This window comes from Rattus norvegicus, chromosome 8 (genome assembly GCF_036323735.1).
Source record: "Rattus norvegicus strain BN/NHsdMcwi chromosome 8, GRCr8, whole genome shotgun sequence".
Lineage (NCBI taxonomy): Eukaryota > Metazoa > Chordata > Mammalia > Rodentia > Muridae > Rattus > Rattus norvegicus.
The window spans coordinates 50,996,034-51,014,075 of record NC_086026.1 but is presented as its reverse complement, the minus strand read 5'-3'; the positions used below and the strand labels follow the sequence as shown (position 1 = coordinate 51,014,075).

The following is an 18,042-nucleotide window of genomic DNA, read 5'->3' as shown; positions in this document are numbered from 1 at the left end:
GCCAACCTTTTAGGTTCATGTTGCTTGCTAAGGTCTCAGCATGTGACAGACCATCTAGATGGATTGACTATGTGTCTGTGCGTTTCTCTCCCTGCACTGAAGTTTTAGTCTGTGCACCAGCAGTGACCAAAATATCCCAAAAGGTCCCAAGTCCAAAGAATAGAATTATATTCCAGGAGACATTGCCATGTGAGGGTAACTTATACTTAGAGAGGGCATGGTAGAGTTGAACCTTGACTTTGGGTCCTTTGATTTGGCATGGAATGGGATTGCCCTGCAGATGGGAAGTTGAGAAATGGAGCCATGCTGCAACATCTTTGGGCTCATTGTCTTAGTTAGGGTTTTACTGCTGTGAATAGACACCATGACCAAGGCAAGTCTTATAAGGACAACATTTAGTTGGGGTTGGCTTACAAGTTCAGAGGTTCAGTCCAGTATCATCAAGGTGGGAACATGGCAACATCCAGGCAGGCACGGTACAGGAGGAGCTGAGAGTTCTACATCTATATTTGAAGGCTGCTAGCAGAAGACTGGCTCTCAGACAGCTAGGACAAGGGTATTAAAGCCTACATTCACAAGGCCACACACCTCTCAACAGTGCCACTCCCTGGGCCAATCAAATACAAACCATCATACTCATGAATGACCAAGGATAGGAGGAACAGTGGTCTGAACTGATGCAGAGATCCTGTGGAAACCAACCTAGAGGGAAGTGGTTGAGCAGTGGTCAGTCCCAGGAGGTATTTGGTGACCAAATTCTCCATTTTTGAGTGATGGAATCTATGTTTCTTGTTTAGAGTCCTTGAATTTTAGTGAATGGTCAATATGGAGAGAGATGGAATTGCTTTCTATGTTTTAGAGAGAGGCAGACATGAACTGGCAACTTTGACACATCGGTGGCAAGTACATGTTTCCAATTACTCACCCTAACCCCCACCTTTGGCCTAGTGAGAGGCCCTTTCACTGCGTCAGAACAAAGGTCAGCCCCCTGACCCATCACTCCAAGGCCTTTTGGCTGACTGGGGTGGGGGTGGGGGATGAGGGAGGGGTGTGTGTGCCAATTAGGTCCTGTTGTGAGAAAGGTGGGAGGGAAGTTTTCTCCCAATTCACTGACCCTTGAAGGAACTTCATCACTTTTGTTTTGAGGCTGTGTGTGTGGCGGAGGAGGCAAAGCGCTCTTCCTTCTTCTGTCCACAGCCAGCCCCGGTACAGCCACTGTCCTTGGCTTCATATCCTAAGGATAGGTAGTCCTTTAATGCCTCCCCTACGTATCTCCATCTGTAATTTCACTAAGTAGACGTCGGGATGTGATGAAGACAAATGAACTATGCACACTAGCTACTGTCACAATGTCTGCTTAGTTTTAGAAATCACGTTTACATTGGTAAGGCAAGGCAGATGTCAGCTCCACTGCCCACCACTCCTTGCCGGCTCCTCCCCTTCTTCTCTGTGTGGAACACAATGAACTAATTCCATAAGAAGCAATTCAGAGAAATGTGAAAATGTAATTTACCGGGGTTCAGCCGGGACTCCCATCTTGCTCTAAATCCAACAAGTTGACCACATGTTAAGGGCCCCAGTGTACCCTAAAATATATTCATTCATTCCCAGACATTAAAATCCATGTGCTTAAAAGCAACCACAACAAAAATACCAGCTGCCCTTTGAAAGCAAGGGCGTTGGGAAATGAATGGAATCGCATGCTTCTGTTCTGTGTTCAAGAGCTTCGATGGCTACTGTGTTACATCAGGTATGTAATGAAAGACAATGGATGAGGGATCTAAATAGAAGAGGGGTGCTTGAGTAACTGTAGTTTTTATGTTCAGGGGAGCCCGAGAGAGAAAAGCTGCATTGTACCTCGGATTAATGGAGCTGCAGGGTTGCATTAATGACAGCTTTGCTTTTTAGCAAAAAGGAAGATAGTTAGGGCAGTCAAAGAGAACATGGCTAGAGTGTGCTCTGCTAATTGGAAATGTATATTATCTTGAGGCGATGTGTGTGCCGGGGAGGGGGCACGGAGGATGTGAGGGGGAGGCGCAGTAAGAGGGCTGCAAGAGAGACTGGACCCAGGATGCCCCGGATTGGGCCCTACCAGCAGGGCAGTTAAAGGGTCTTTTCTTGTTGATAGGAACGGCCAGTGCCTGGACCCCACCCTCCCCCACTCCCTTTTAATTCAATGGCTACGTGGGGGCTTCTTTGATGGAGGCTTTGAAGTCGGTGGCTTTGAGATTACTCTTCCTCTGTGACCTTGACCACCAGCCATGAGGTTAGTAGGGAAGGGGAGGGGAGGAGGAAGGCTCTGGAGCTGGAAAAAGAGAAGGAAGGAGAGGGGAGGGACGGCATTTCTGCGGCATTCCAGGACTTTTCTGATCGCTCGGCAAAGTTGAAATATGATTGCAGCCTTTGCACCGGGAAGGAAAGAAACCATTTAAATGAAAAATTAGCTGCCTTAGCGGGTCAAGCACATAGTTACATTAATGTCGTGTAGAACAATAAATCACCTTCGATCTCCAATTGAAAAAATGCTAATTTAGCTCAGCGATTCACTGATTGTACTTTGCTCCGATAGAAATCTTTTATTTAATGCGAAGCCGTGATTTGACAGCCTCCTCTAATGGTGCTCGCAGCCTCTCAGCATCTCAGTGGAATTCTGATCATGGTTTTAATATTCCGTGCAGCTCTGCCCCCTCTGATTTCACGCTCACACATTAACGAGAGCTGACACTGGAGATTAGACGCAGACAGCTGGAATGCCAGGGCTTTGTTGCGGCATGGACTGCAGCCAACGTCGTTCAACCACAGCCAAGAGGGACCTGGGAAAGTCTTCTTAAGAAGGAGGGAAAGGCAGGGTGCGGGGGCTGGAGGGAGGGTGGGAGCGGGGGATGGGAGCCCAAAGAAAGGCAAGGTACTTTCTGAAGGGCACAGGATAATGGAGATTTTCGGGGAGCCCTTTCCTCGTGGAAATTCACATTTGAAGCGGTTCTGGTGTGTGTTAGAGGAAGTAGGTCATTACGGGGAAATCCCCGACTGGTTCAGTATTTTTCTTTAAACTCCTCTGAAATTACAATGGAAGGCTGCGAACTGAGAATGGAAATGGCTCCCAGTCTCAGCCAGCGGCTGGTCTGAGAAACAATGGTGATTAGGAACAGGGCTGCTTACATAAGGAAATGTGTTCGCCCTTCGCCTTGAAAAAAAAATCACTTAGCTCCAGGTGAATAAGTGGGGGTATAGAACTAGATCTATGAGCCCGGGCTGCCTGCAGACTAGTGACTACCTCGGCCAGAAAGGAACTCTCCTAGTCTAGTTCCCTTGATCCTAAGACAGTGTTTCCTGAGAGCAGAAATCAAATAAAGACCCACAGTTTCATCTACACCAGCAACCAGGACTCAGCCAGTGCAGTACTGCAGAGGGAGGAGAAGGGCACCGCCCTAGTCTGCAGCCCAACTTCTTTCTCCAGGAGAATGACTGAGAATCAAAGTAGCCCCGACTGCACATTAACACCTCGTCCAAAAAAAAAAAAAAAAATCTGCTCCCGGGGGAAAGCAATTGAGTAGAAATAACAAATGTCTTCCTTGCTAACTGTATCATCATTAATAATAATTGTACTTTGCATTTTTATGGGATCCTAGGATTCTTGAGGTCTTTATAAATATGCATGGGGGGGGGAGGCTGAAGGAGAGAGATGAATAGAGATAGATGTGCCCATTGAGGTCATCAGGATGGGGTGACTGAGGCCTGCCACCGCCAGGGTTTACCTGGAACTAAAGAACAGCAAACAAGTTGCAAAGCCTCAAGCTGCACCTGGACTGGTGCTTACTCCATAAATAATTCCTCTGCTGACAACGATGACTCACACCCACGAACCTGGCTTTTGGGTGGGGGAGGGTAGAGGAGCTGATCTGCCTAGAGTAACTTGATCTGATTTTTCCCACTTGTACTGTCCTTTGTCCTGGTTGGGCCACTATCACCAATATAGTTTACAAGTCACTGACCATGGAACTAGACAGTACGAGTTGGCACCTACTACACACACACACACACACACACACACACACACACACACACACTCATACACACACACACACACACACACACACACATCTACTCATAATTTAAAATGATAGGTCTGTTTCGAAATTAGGAGATCGTACCACAGTGATTAAGGGCCTGTAGCTTATACCACAGCACATAAACCCAAGTCATTAAGAACAAGTCAGATAGAAGTGCTCATGAATCTCACCTCTCCTAATATTATCGTGGCATTAGCAAGGTTCTCAGCTTTTCTAAAGATTTGGGTTTTATTTGTAAAATACAGATTTCGATGAAATAACCCATAGCCGTGTCCTTGACTGGTAGGAGGCACTCAGTAAGGGCCAACTGTTACTGTTCATGTTATTTACATGAGGTTCTCAGAAGCACTCAATAAGGACACACACAGGTGAACATTGTCTAGCAGACTCCTTCGTGCTCACAGTACCTGCTCATTACTGTTAAGTAGCCTGTGAGAAGGAAGCATTCTGAAGCATTGTTCTCACCACTATCTTCTTAATAGATTTACACTTATTCTCAAGATTCTGGAAAAAAAAAATCACTCAAAACATCTTTGGAACTATCCTTTAGAATGATGAATGGGGGAGCTGGGGAGTAGCTTGGTTGGTAAAAAGTCTGCCTTGTAACCAAGAATTCATGAATTCAATGCCCAGAACCCATATAAGAAAGCCAGGTGTGGCACAAAATTGTAATCCCCAGGTTGGGGAGACAGAGATAGGCAAATCCCTAAGGATTGTGAGCCAGTCAGCATCACCTGATAAGGGAGCCTCAGGCCAGTAAGTGACACTATCTCAACTAACAAAGTTGGTAGTGCTTACAAAATGACACTTGAAGCACACACACACACACACACACACACACACACACACACACACACACACGAGTACTTTTGGTATTGTGTCTTAAACATCTTTAATTACATTAATCACATTTTCATCTTCGGAGGATGGGTTTCTCAATGGGAGCTACTAAAAGCTGCCCAGAAGCTATGTCTTGTGACTCTGGTGGGCAATGAAATTGGGAAAACGCTTTTGTCAGAAATACAAATTAGATTTGCTTTTTGTAAACTAAATCTGAACCCAGTTCCAAGAAAGGCTCATTGAGCAAATGTAGCCATTTTAGAATATGCCTATGATTTCCTAAAAAGAGAGTGCATAGAAAGAACTATCATTCCTGATACATCTGCAGGGGGGAGACTGAAGCTCATTATTTCATGATCACAGCTTATAAACAGACTTCCAGGAAGGAGCTTATAGCTCCATGTGGCAGAAAAAGACATGCTCTTAAGTGTTCTAGTTTGCTTTCTGTTACTGTGCTAAACACCATGACCAAAAGCAACTTAGGGAAGGAAAGGGTAATTTTGGCTTCTATTTCTAGGTCACACACAGTCCATAGTGGAGAAAAATCAAGTAAAAAAAAAAAACAAAACAAAAAAACAGAAAACACAGATAAACACTGTTTACAGGCTTGCTCATTGTTTCCTGGTCAACTAGCTTTCTTAAATAGCACAGACCCACTCTCCTAGAGGATGATGCTGCCCACAGTGGGCTGACTTACTCATAGTAATCATCAATCAAAACGATCTCCCACAGTCATTATCCCAGGCCAATCTGATTGAAGCAGTTCTTTGAGTGAGGTTTTGCCTCCCCAGGTGATTCCAGGCCTTCTAGAGTTGATGGCGAAAACCAACCAGAACAAGGAGTTCTTTGCATTTTACTGAAACCTGGGGTTTGCTGTTCTTGGCTTTGCCCTCTTGTCTTGTGTGTAGAGTCAGTTTGCTTATTTTTCAGGATTCAGTGACCATCTGAATCCTCTTGCTTGCTAAGCCCTCACCAGAAAGGGACATTAGAGTGAAGAGAGGAGAATGCTGTTCTTGAAAGCACGTGAGCACGTGAGCACGGCCAGGTCCTGGAGGTGCTCTGCATCGTGCTGAAGTGTGTGAACCTGCTCTTAGAACTGAGAGGCAGTTTGGCCTTTACAGCTCGAGAGGATCACATTTATCCCATTGTTCCTCCCCTTCGGTTCTATCACACCCTCATTCTAAGGTTCCATGTCTTAAGAATGAACCAAATCCTGTGCTCCTTGCATTAACTATGAACACAACCAAATTGCCAATTATCCTTGGTCCTGATCTGGCTCTTTTATGAGGAAGTCTTTGTCAAGGAGATTGGAAACCTGTCCTGAACCCCACTCCAGAGAGATTCACAGACTGTAAATTAATAGCAGTTTTAAAGAGTTGGGGTTGGCTTGAAGAATTTTAATTTGTAACATGTATGTCTATTCCAGGACTGCGAACTGTGGCAGGCTTCTGATAGTCTTGGTGGCATCTTCAAAGCCACACTCCTCACAGTTGATAAGAAATAGCTTTGACCACATCGAAAAAGGGAGGGACTACTAGGATGCTCCCAAGTCTAAAGATGTGGAGGAATGCTTCTGGCGTCTAGGAAGAACTGATCATATTGAGAGCGGCATCATGCCTACGGGAGATGTGGAGAGACAGGAGGTGTCCAGTGATTTTAGCTATACAGAGGCAGGAATGCCATTGTGCTGAACGCATGGTTGAAATGGATATTCGTTCAGTGTTACTACACAGAAAATAATCCAACCTTCATTGTGGGTCACAGCACCTAGAAGCCTATGACTAAGATAGTAGAGACTATAAATGTCCTACGTATAGATTACCTAATGGCTTTATGGTTTCTAGTCATTCCACATGATCATGGCATTAAATGCCTTGGAAGAGTGAGTCTCTGTGTAGGCTTTGCACCATATATACATTTCATGTATGGGGCAGGCATGACAGTGGCTCATTGGTGTGTTAACATTTATAGTTCTTGGGAAAGGATTTGGGAGGTTATCACTGTTTATCACCCCCCTCCCCTCATGGGTTTCTAGAATGAAAGAGACCTGTGGAGAATTAGGGAATTTCAGAATGGCCCCCCCAAAGGGAATATCATATATGATAATTTATGTTAATATCATATATGTTGTCAATGGAAAAGAGGCTAGAACTGCTGTGCTTAGAAAATGACATTTGATGTAAACACAGGCATATCATGTCTAGAATTCAAATGGAGCTCAGTTATCTTAAGATGGGAAGACAACATAATAAGACAGCTTTCTAGTAACAGAGTTTAAGGCATATATTCCTTGAGATGGGTTCTGCTGTTGAATATAAAATAATAAACTACATGCAAAGCTATCTCTCGTTTTGGTCCCACTGTTGTTTGGTTTTAGTTACCGTCATCAAGCCTACGGGTTGTCTCACTATTTGGGCTCTACCCTCAGCTGTTGCTGGAATTACTAGGGCATATAAGAAAAATATAAGGAAGATGCTGGAGAGAAATACTATTCAGTGAACATCTACTGTGCTGCTGGTAGGATGCTCTCTCTCTCTCTCTCTCTCTCTCTCTCTCTCTCTCTCTCTCTCTGTATTATGAATGGCTATAGCACATACTTGAGTCCTTAAAATGATTCTGTGTTTTGTTACTAATTAACAAATGAGAGTTTTGATATACAAGGGAAACTAATTACTCAACACCTACTAATAGAGAGATTAAATAATTTGAACCCAGGCTCTCAAGTCTTTTTTTTCCCTGACATACATGTATTTATTGGACATGGTAGGGTGTATCTGGTCTCCAGAGCATCTCAGTAGGATCGAAGGGCAGGAATTGGATAGTAGAAACTTTGAAATCCTGGGACCACCTTGAAGAATTAAAGGTAAATATAAACCTTTTCAGCCACAGCTATGAAATGTATGGATCAAGTCATGCAAAATTGCCAACATTTGACATATTTCTATTTATAAAATGGAGAATTCAAATGATTTAACCTAATAAAAGATGTATAATTGGTCCTGAGGTGCATGCCATGTGAGGATTGGAATCAAGATCTGGTGATTAAAATAAAAACAGAGAGGGGTCATTTCCCTCGGCTCCAAAAGCTAACATTCCACGGTTCTGAGATAACTGAATTGGTAGCCCCAAGCAACTTTTGTTTTATGTGGTACTGGAGATTGAATCCATGGCTTCATGCATACTATGTAGGCATGCTACATCCCCAGGCTTTCAGAACGCTTCTCTCTGGAGGAGAAGAAGGAGGTATTTCTAATTCTCTTGTAGTCCCATTGGCACTGGGATGTGAGATACAACTTAAACCTTTTTCCTAGCTCTCGACCCTCTGTCTCAAGTCCTGGGGAAGGCTGTTACCCATTGTTATGGACTGAGTTTCACACACACACACACACACACACACACACACACACAGAGAGAGAGAGAGAGAGAGAGAGAGAGAGAGAGAGAGAGAGAGAGAGAGAGAACGGATATACCAAGTATCTAGCCCTGGATACATCTATGTAAAATATGGTCTTATTTAGAAATTAATGATTACAGATGTATTAGTTTAATATAAAGACATAGATGGAAATAATATCCAATATGATCAATGTCCTTCAAAAAGAGAGATCCAGAGATATCCATGGAAAAGACAGTCATTTGATAACATAGTCATAAGTTAGACTGAGGTACCTGTCAATCAAGGAAAGACCAAACAACCACATACGTATCCTTTGGGAACTTCACTGCTTTGAAAAGAATGTAATGTGTGCTTTCAAGAATCCACAGTTTCAAGATCACCCCTGAGCCACTGAGGAAGCATGGTCCTGATGACATCTTGATTACACATCTCAGTTGCTATAAAATTCAGGTAGTAAACCTCTCCTGCTTGAAGTTGCCTGGTCTGTGACACTCTATCATGACAAGCTTAGGAAATGGATCCATCCACCTTCTAGACTCCATACCAACCCCATGTTCTTGTCTTTCATCAGGAAAATAAAGTTCTCTTGGGAAAAGATAGACATTATACTTCATTAGAGTCATTTCCAGAATGTTCTGGAGATTCTGAAGATTTCCTTTCCAGAAATTTGAGTTTGGAGGCTGAGTGTGCAAACACTTTCTCAGCAGGAGTTTTATGGATGGTTACTCATATGTCCAGTCTTGCTCATATCTGTGGACTTTTGAACAAATGGCCTCTTTCCTGGAAGCAGGATGGTCAGGGGCTGGATGGGGTCCTCTCTAGTAGCCACATTTAACTAATCCAGGAGCCATTCAGCAGTGATATGATCATTATCCAGATGAAGACACAAGTCAGCCACAAACATACTCACACAGCATTTACTGCCCTCTATTAGATTATAGTCAAAAGACTTCCAGGCATGATCTTGTTGACTGGTTCTACAATGCCAACACATGATGCCACAGTTGTTAAAATTAACTTATTTTATGTGTAGAGTTTGTCTGCACGTCTGTCTGTGCACCATATATGTGTCTGGTGCTTGAGGGTGTCAGATTCCCTGGGACTGGAGCTATTCCCCTGAGACTAGAGTTAATGATATCTGTGAGCTGCCATGCCAGTGCTGGGAATTGAACTCAGGCCTTCTACAAGAGAATTCAATGCCCTAAACAATTGAGCCATCATACCAGCCCCGTGATGGTTGGTTTTAATGTCAACTTGCCACAAAGTACAATTTTCTGAATAGGAAAATTTAACTAAAGAACTGTCCTGATTGCCTTAATTGGTTTGGGGAGCTCCGTTGAAAGAAAACTCTTGGCTGTTTACTCACTCTTGGCTGTTTACTCATTTGGTCTTCCCTCCCCTCCCTTGTTCCTGTCTCCAATGGCTCTCCAGGAACCCTTGAGGGTTTGGGTACTATACTAGGATTCCTGAGACACCTCGTCTTGTAGACTAAGCAACTTCCAAGATGTTGGCCTCTCCAGTAACACAACCACTGTAGGACTGCTCCAATTGTTGATGCATCAAGCCCAGGGTTCTTAGCCTCTCAGGTGTGAGGCAATTGTTGTCATATAGCTATGGATTCTGCTCCTCCAGAAACCCCTGACCGAGACATATGGCTATCTTGAGTTTAAAATGACAAAGTGAAACTAAGGATTAGCTTAAATGTCAAGAATCACACCACAACTAAGGGTGTAAATGCCCACTTCAAAACCAGCTTGCTTCCCTTCCCTCCCTTCTTCCTTCCCTCCTTGTCTCCTTTCACATGTTCACCCTTTCCTTCCTCCCTTCCTTCTTTCCTTTCTCCCTTCCTCTTCTCCTCACCTCCCCTCTTTCTGAAATTATCTCTCAGTGTAACCCAAGCTGACCTTGAACTTGGAATGGCTGCCTCAGTCTCTCAGTGCCAAGCTTAGAGGTATGCACAGCCATGTCTGGCTTTGGATTTCATTCTTTTGCCACTAAGGTCAGAGATGAGAAGGTAAAAGGGACATCTTTAGCCAGGTGCCACCTGGGACAGCATGAAAAAAAATGAAATCCCACTGAACCCTAGAAACAAAGAAGTCATACACAAATACCACACACTGAGGGCACGACGGAAAAGCCTGCAGCGTGCCTGAATTTGGGGTTCATGGATGATGGGGACAGGAATTCTATCATCTACTGGTCTGTGTTTGTGGCTAGAAACTAAATGTCTCTGAGCTGCATTGTCCTCGATGGGCATGTGGGTTTGACACTATCTCCGTCATTGAGCTGATGTAAGGGTCGCCTTGCACGTATGCACGCATAGCAAATGTGAGCTTGTCAATACAGCTGACCTTTGTGTTGTCAGACTCAGTGCTATTTGGAAAGTTATAGGTTTCTTGGAAACCCCACTACTTTGACCACAATGCAAAAATACACTGTTACATGCTTAAATCTTAAAAGCAGCCATTTCATCTTTAAACACTCCTTTCATTTGTGGGTTTGTACATGTGTGTACACGACTGTGTGTGTGCACACTCGTGTGCGGGTACCCTCAGAGGCCAAAAGCGAATGTTAGATCCCCTGGAGCTTGAGTGGCAAACGGTAGTGAGCTGCCTGGGATGGGGACTGGGAACTGAACTGAGGTCCTAGACAGGAACAAACGATGCCTTTAACTGCTGAGCTCTCCCTCCGGCAGCCCCTCCCACTTTGCTTTTTCAAAATTAACGAACAAAACGTTTTCCGAAGCATCTCAATAATCATCCACTCAATCACAGGGCGCTGGTTGGATGCTACCTATGATGTGACTGTCTCGTTTGACACAATGGACACAACCTTGTCCCCTGAGAAACAATCAGTCCATATACCTTCAGGGAAGTGCTGCTGGGGTTTCTGCTCCTCAGTTTCTTCTCTGATCAAAATATCTAGGTAGAAGAGGGAACTAGATCCCCCTGGAACTAGAGGACACCCCAAGAACAGAGTTTGGTGCTATACCACTTTCTTATCCTCTGATTCTCCTTCACCTGCCTGTCGTTAATCTTGTCTCCACCCCAGGGCATTTGCATAGTCCCTTACTTAGCTTAGCCAGCTGCTCTTCGTGGAAAAGGACCTCCCCGGCACCTTATCTAGAACAGCAACTGTCTATACACTGATCTAATTTTCTGTTACCCAACAGGCAAGTGGACTGAGACCCAGAATTATGGGCTTTTTCAGTTATATGGGAATCATTGGTTTTCTCCATCTCCACTGGCCCTTAAACTCTGCCTTACCTGGAGGGTGTGTGTGTGTATGAAGACTAAGTCTTTATGTTATTCTTTGATTTATCACCAAAGTCCCAATGGTGCCAGGCCCCATAGCTCCGGAGATGTTCACTTCTGATGGAATGGTTCCATCTGGACGTTTCTAGAGGAGACACCACAAAGCCTTTGCTAATGGACACCTCCCAGCGTCTCTCACTCGGCATTCCTCTCAATCTGCAGCCAGTGCTTGGCCCTTTCTATCCCCCCTTGCTCTATTTGGTAAAGATGATTATTTTGTCTCCCTTTATTTCCACCCAGGTCAGGGCCTCTTATGTCCCCTGAAGCGGGGACATTTGTTCCTGGCATCTCTTCATGGACAGGCATTAACGCCGAACATCTGAATGAGTCTGTAGTCTGCTTTTGCTGACTGGCTTAGATTCAAGGTGCCGCTCGATTTCTCGCTAATGGTTATAAATGTGCCAAGGAAGGAAAAGGGAAAAGTCTGGTGTGTAATGAATCAAATGTGACCTGGTCTGAGCTGGAGCCCTTCAGGAGATACTCCTGAGACACCCCAACCCATCCCACCAACATTAGATAGGGCTCCAAAGCATGAACTAAGCACTTTGAGTTTGTGGGGCTGCATTGACAGCAAGTACACTTCTTGTCTTGCCCACTTCCAGCAGCCTCAACAGGTTAGATCAGGTTAGGTTGGTCAGGTCATCATCCCAATTTGACAATTAAAGATACCACTAAGGTTTGGGCATAGTGGTTCATGCCTTTAATTTCACCACAAAGGAGGCAGAGACAGTTGGGTCTCTGTGAGTTCAAAGACAGCCTGAGTTCCAGGTCAACCAGAGCTGCTACATCGTGGTGCCCTGTTTAAGCAGGGTGGGAGAAGAGAGAGACCATGAAGGGTGACAAAAGAGAACAGTGAGGGGTTATTTAACATAGACAAACCAGGAAAAAACAATGGAGGGGTCCAGAGACTCCCCAAGTCCTTCTTTGGGTTCAGTCATGGGTTAGATTTAAAAAGATGGTGAGGCAGGAGCCCTTCGGAATTAAGCAACTCTGGTCAAGGTGTTGTCCTGCACACCATTAACCCATAGGCCCTAGTTGTCCTGCAGGATGTTGTCACTTGCTGGAGGTCCATCCCCACTCTCACTGTTAATTATCCTCATCTGGAGAGTGGAGAAAGGGCCGATGGTCTTACGGAGTTCCAGTTGATATAAAGGAACAGCTGTGGCCAGTAACTTCAAGCTGTCCCTTCTGCCAAAGTGCAGCTACACAATGAAGTCAGAGGTGCCGATTCTCCATCCTGCCTTTAGACGCCCCAAGGGCCCGAGTGCAGAGTCGATGCCTTTAGCAAGAGCAACTTCTAAGTGCCTGTGGCATTTTCAGTTTCTCCTTCCCGGCCTTCCTACACATAACTAAGCTGTGTGCATACCATTCCTCTTACCTCTTGGAAAATTAATGCACACAGTATCCCTCACACCAGTGGGCGTAATACATCATGGGAACCATAGCTCAGGGTTCACAGAGAGGTGACTCCATTTAACAACCACAGTCTAGTACACAATACAGTCGGTGCTTCCTCTTTCATTATGGAAAGTTCTTATCGAAGGGGGTTTAGTGTTTCAAACTTTAATAACGACAAATAAATCATTCCACCTGTGGAAGACCATTATTTAGTCCCTCCACAGGTAGAGTGACAGCAACACACACTCCACTGGTGGACAATACTACATGAGCACGTTGCTTCCTCAGCCCACTAGGGTTCAGGTTTTGAAGAAGCTAGTGGTCAAGCAGATTGTTTTATAGTCTTGACCTGCCTCCCTCCCCGTCCTCCCTCTCCCTCCTTCACCTTCCCGTATGTGTACGGTGTATATGTGTGCACTCATGTGTTTTCCTGTGTGAATGAGGATGTGCACACATTACAACACACAGGTTGAGGTCAGAGGCCAAGCCTGGGTGTCCTTCCTCATGGTCCACCTTAAGACCAAGTCTCCTTGTTTCCTGCCATGTACACCAGGCAAGCTCGCTGGCCTTCACCTTTCCTGGGAATCTTCCACCTCTACCTCCTACCTCCCCATAGGAGTACCAGGACTACAGATGCTGCCTCTGTATATCCAAGTCTTATTTCATGTGGGTGCTGGGGACTGACTCTCGGTTCCTCGCACTGAAGCAATAAGCACATTTCCCCACTGAGCCACCTCCCCGGCTGCGTTCCTCATATTTATATTTTATATGCTCTTTAGATATTCTGTGGGTTGTGAGTTCGTGAGTTATTCAGTTATCGTTCTGGGCTATTGGCCACATGACTTTAAAACAAGAACCTTCGCATGCTTTAAATGCACCAGCCCTTTGGACTATGACAACATTTTTCCAGTTTTCATTCATCTTTATGTTTTATTCATACCTAATTTACTGTGCCCAAAATGTAGCTAAATTGGTCACTTTTCCATTGAGAGATGATTTTAAATTCCAAGGTGTCTCAGCTTCCTCTCAGATTGCGATCTTAAATGATATATTTTTTCATTACATTTTCTTTAGAATATTTTATTATGAAATGTATCATGAAATGGCACTTGAAAGTATAAAAATGCCCACCACTTAAATAAAACATACTAAGTTGAGACTTCCACTTGCCCCCCTCCACATTCTGATCACTTCCTCTGTTCTAGGGATTTTCTCATTTATTTTTATGATTTGTGTGTGTGTGTGTGTGTGTGTGTGTGTGCGTGTGTAGGTGCCAGGAGGCCAGAAGAGGCTGCTGGATTCCCCAAAGTAGGAGTGACAGGCTATCGTGAGCCCCCTGCTTGTGCATGCTGGGAACTGTACTTGGTCCTCCGTAAGAACAGCCAGTGTTCTAACCACTGAGTCATCTCTTTAGTCCAAGGAGTAGCTCAAAGTCTCAAAGTTTGAGGAATGTGGTCCAGCATGGCAGTGAAGGTATGGTGGCAGGTGGCTTCATAGCAGTGAGAACTATATTTGGTTAAATAAGAATCAGAGAAAATAAGACAGCCCTAGCTGTTTATTTGGAGGTGTGTGTGTGTGTGTGTGTGTGTGTGTGTGTGTGTGTGTGTGTGTTTACTTTTATCTCAGGTTAGTTGGTTTCTAAGTATGACATTGGGTGCCAACTTTGTTGTAGTAATTTCCAACCCCAATAAGCTCATATAAAAACACACAATCCAGTTATTATAATTATAAGCTATATGACTAGATTGGGCAGGTCTAGCACTATACTAATTTATTCCCCAACTGTGAGACCCTTTGTTACTTGTGGTTTCTCCTGGCCACGTAGTTCTACTCCATCATGGCTTCTTCCTTCTCCTGTCTTCCTTTCCTTCTCATTCTCCTCTCTTCCTTTGCCCCATTCTCAAAGACCTCTCACCCCACCTTCCCCCTCCACTGCTCAATCACAGGCTCTAGCCTTTATTGACCATGTAAAGTGGGGAGAAGGTTCACATGAGATTACTGCTCCTTAGGGCCAACACCTCTTGAGGATGCAGAATTAACATGAAAATTCAAACAGCACCAGGACAACCCACAACAAAGTATAAACTTCAAGACACGCCCTCTGACGTGCCACCCCTTCCAGCTAGGCCCCACCTAGGCTCCCTCAGAATCTTAAAGGTTCTATAATTTCCATCAGCATTAGCTCAGGAAGGACCAAGTGCTCCACACAAGAGCCTGTGGAGGCGCTGCACATTCAAAAGACTTTAAAGATATGGGCACATGTTCTTAAACAAGGACTGGGGTTGTCCTGTTGAGAAGACTAGGCTGATTCAACGACAGGCTTCAAATTGGCAGTTAATAGAGACTAGGCCTAAATCTCTCTTTCTAAGAACTAGGCAAGTCCAGGCAAATCCAGGCCTCAGAAGCTGCCCTGCCACCTGGCCTGAGGTAAGGAAAATGGGTCAGTGGCAATTTCCCACACCCCAGCCATGGAATGTCCATAGAGATGGAGCCAACAGATTAACAAAGAACTAGCCTACCCCAGAACTCCCTAGTGCACCTTTAATAAGGCCTGCAGGCTCACGTGGGTGTCTATCTTGTCTATGCTGGATTTGTGCAGAATAGAACACTCTTTGCGATTACACACTGCTTGAGTCTGAGGTATCATTCTTCAGTGGATCACAGACCCTTACACTGTGTGTTCTCCACTGTAGCTTGCTTTGTCCTTGGATATACTTGTGAGGCTCTGTCCATACCAGCACATTAGTTCCAGTTTATTACAATGGCTATTTCACAGTTACCCACATGTCTTTCTGGAAGTGGACATTAAGATGCCCCTGTTGTCCTTTGTTTATTAGAAACAAAGAAGCAAGGCGGTCTTTGTTGGGATCCTGAACAGTAGAGAACGTTTCCCTGGCACAGAACCCAAAGGTTTACTTTCCTATGCGCTATTCCAGCTCATGTCACACTTGTCTTAGGGGAGACAGGGTCCCAGGAACTAGGCTTAAGAGACCCTTGCTTTCTAATCCCACTTTGTACTTGGAATATTGAAACTTTCATGTTTTGCCTATCTGACAGGGGACAAAAGAGAGAATCCTGTTCAGTTTGCTTCACTTGATGAATAGTGAGTCCTTCCTTTTTACAATTTTCTTTCCGTGTTGGGGATTGAGCCCGAGGCTACACGCATGCAAGCTAAGCATTCTCCCTTTGACCTATAGGCACAGCCTGAATATCATTTATGTACTCGCTAACAAGGTTTCCTTTTTATTTAAATGAGTAAATTATGGGGTTGGGGATTTAGCTCAGTGGTAGAGCGCTTGCCTAGGAAGCGCAAGGCCCTGGGTTCGGTCCCCAGCTCAAAAAAAAAAAAAAAAAAAAAAAAAAAGAGAGAGAGAGAAAAAAAGAAAAAAAAGAGTCCTTTAAAAAATGAATAAATTATGCAGCTAAAGAGATGGCCATGCAGTTAAAAGCACATGCTGCTCTCTCAGAAGACTTGTGTTTGTTCTCATCACCAGAATCAGGCAACTCACAAAACTGCCTGTAACTCCAGCTACAGGAGATACGATGCCCTCTTCTGGCCTCATAAGCACCTGCACTCGCATGGCATACATATGCACATACACATGAGTACAAATGAATCTTAAAAACAAAAAAACTTTAAAAGAAAAAGTTGACCTCTTTTGTCTATTTTGAAGTCTTTAAATTTTTCTTATATTTTAAATGTAACTTGACTAGGAATACTTTTGTATCATTTGTGTGTGTGTGTGTGTGTGTGTGTGTGTGTGTGTGTGTGTGTGTGTGTGTGTGTGTATGAGCTGTAGACCGTATTCCAGGGTGATGTATGAGAGGGGCCTATAACATTCTTACATTCTTTACTATTTGAAGCAACACTCGGATCTTCTCTTGACTGTGGCCTGCTCTGAGTGTGTCACTTCTAATGAATCATGGATGGCATCCCGTTTTCATCAGTTAGGTTACAAAGCAGGTGTGGCTTCCTGTGAGTTTGCACTTCACTTTATGTGACTTGTCCTGGGGTAAACCAGCTGCTATGTTGCAAGAACAGCCCTGGAGTGAGGCTCACATGGTCAGGAGCTGGGGCCAACAGCAAGGAAGAAATTGAGACTTCCTGCTGGCAGCCATATGAGTGTGCTGTCTTAGATGTGAATCCTTGAACACCTGTCACCCTTCAGGTGGCAGTGGCTCCAGTCAACAGCTGAGAGACAGCTGCGTGCAGGACTGTGAGCAAGAACCACCCAGCCAGTATGCTCGTGGCATCCCAGGAGGCTTGTGTGGGATAATAAATATATTTCTGTTCTAAGTTTCATAGTATATTTTACTCACTATAATATAGTATCATAAATCAGGTCACTCATAGGTAAATTTGTTTCCCATAGTCTAAGACTTAGAACTGAAAGGCTAAGGCCTTGAGGCTGAGATTACACTTCCTGGTCCACAAACAATGCCTTCCAATTGTGTCCTTGCATGGTGGTAGGGCCAGGAAGCTCCTGAACTTCTTTTTACAGGGACACTAACTCTATTTTTGAAGCCTCTCTCATGAAGATCTCATCACCCTACACAATGGAGTTGCACGTCAACACACAAGTTGTAGATGGGACACAAACATTCAGTCTAAAACAACCACTAAAGGTTGAGTTAGCAAAAGCTATGGGTTAACAATCTTAAGCATCACCAGCCTCTCAAAGGAAAAGGGGAGGGAGGATGGGGTGAGGGACTGTGTGAAGGGAGGACCAGGAGTGGGGGCAGCAATTGGGATGTAAAGTGACTAAATGAATAAATAAGAAATAAATAAGAATCTAAAGCAGTAGTTAATCTCATTTTGAGACATTTCGTCAGGTAGTACCCAAGAGTTAATACATGTAACTCATTTTATTATTTATTCTTGGTTTTCATACTTTGCCACAGATTTTATTGCTTAGGATTCCAATATTTTCTATATATACAATAAACCTGGTACTAGCCAAAACTCATTTCATTATTTAACTGCTAACCTGGCAGTCGTTTAAGACTAAATTTCATAATTATT

The 18,042-nt window shown here is 44.2% G+C and overlaps 1 long non-coding RNA gene across 1 annotated transcript in view; it reads left to right on the top strand.

Moving 5' to 3' along the window:
- Positions 1-2,046: 2,046 nt before the first annotated feature.
- LOC120094127 (uncharacterized) overlaps positions 2,047-18,042 on the top strand; it is a 50,776-nt gene continuing 34,780 nt past the window's right edge. The window contains exon 1 of the long non-coding RNA XR_005488114.2: positions 2,047-2,266. This is a non-coding gene — a long non-coding RNA (uncharacterized LOC120094127). The remainder of the gene's footprint in view (positions 2,267-18,042) is intronic.